Consider the following 1,267-nt stretch of genomic DNA (forward strand, 5'->3'; position numbering starts at 1 on the left):
GAGCTCTAATTTATTCATGTAGGCCCTTTCTTTCTTCCTGATGAATTCTGGCAGAGCTATAGTCTTTCCTCTTAACACTGCTTTTGCTGTGTCCCACAAGTTCTGCTAGCGCGCGTCCTCATTCTCATTTGTTTCTGGAACCTTTTTATTTCCTCTTTGATTTCTTCTCTAAGCCAACGGTTGTTCATTACTTCCCTTAAATACAATATTTCCTTGCTGAGATTTAGTCTGTTTGATCTATTGAGAAGTGACAAAGTAGTGTTGAAATCTCCACCTAGTACTGTTTTGCTATCAATGTTTTTTTTAAGTCTATTAAAAGTTGTTTTTAAGTATTTTGCTGGTCTGTCATTGAGCATCTACATTGAGGAGGGTGAGTTCTTTCTGATGTAAAGATCCCATGATCATGAAGAAATGACATTCACTGTCTCTTATAACCTTTAGCCTGAAGTCCACGTGGTCTGATACTAGTATGGCTACTCCAGCTTTGTGGAGGTGTTCTTTTCTTGAAGACTTGTTTTCCAGCCTTTTACTTTTAGCCCATGGTTGCTTTGATTGCTCAGATGTGTTTCTTGCAGGCATCAGAATGTTGGGTTCAGTTTTCTAATTCATCTTCCTATTCTGTGCCTCTGAATTGGCACATTTAGTCCATAGACATTGAGAGCGATTGTTGTTATGGGGATTTGTGCTATCTTTATGTAGAATTTTTGTACTTGTGGGGATTGCCTTAGCTTAAAGTACCGTGTTAGTTCTTCTTGCAACAAAAATATGGAGCTCTTTACAAGTTTGCATGTCGTCTCTGTGCAAGGACCATGATAATCTCTGTATCATTTCAATTTTAGTATATGTGTAACCAAACCTAGTAGGAGTTAATTTTTCTCTTCTGATTACTTTGAGTGTTGTCCTTACTTACCCTATGGCAGAGAGTGGTACCTAATCAAGGAAAGTATTTCAAAGCAGCTTGATAGATTTAGAACTTTAATGTCCCAGAAAGAAAAATATGGTTTTTACCATATTATCTTTTACCATAATCAAGGCATCAGTTTTACAAAATAATTCTTTTAGAAGATGTTATATGAGTCCTGTTTAATGCACTTCCCTGAAACCTTCATTAATACCATTAAACTAGAGCCTTTTGCTGTTCTCACCTCAGTCCCGCGTACACCTCCAGGAAAAGGTGGATGGTGTTGTCTGCACTTTGACCACCTTGAATGTAAGTAGGATTTTTCTCCTGAAGGAAGAGGTGAGGAGCATATTGATGATTTCATTC

General features: G+C 37.6%; 1 pseudogene; it reads right to left on the reverse strand.

Moving 5' to 3' along the window:
• Positions 1-759: 759 nt before the first annotated feature.
• LOC130033733 (uncharacterized) lies at positions 760-856 on the reverse strand (annotated as a pseudogene).
• Positions 857-1,267: the final 411 nt, after the last annotated feature.

The sequence above is a fragment of the Sorex fumeus genome, unplaced genomic scaffold, assembly GCF_029834395.1.
Source record: "Sorex fumeus unplaced genomic scaffold, SorFum_2.1 ptg000054l, whole genome shotgun sequence".
NCBI lineage: Eukaryota > Metazoa > Chordata > Mammalia > Eulipotyphla > Soricidae > Sorex > Sorex fumeus.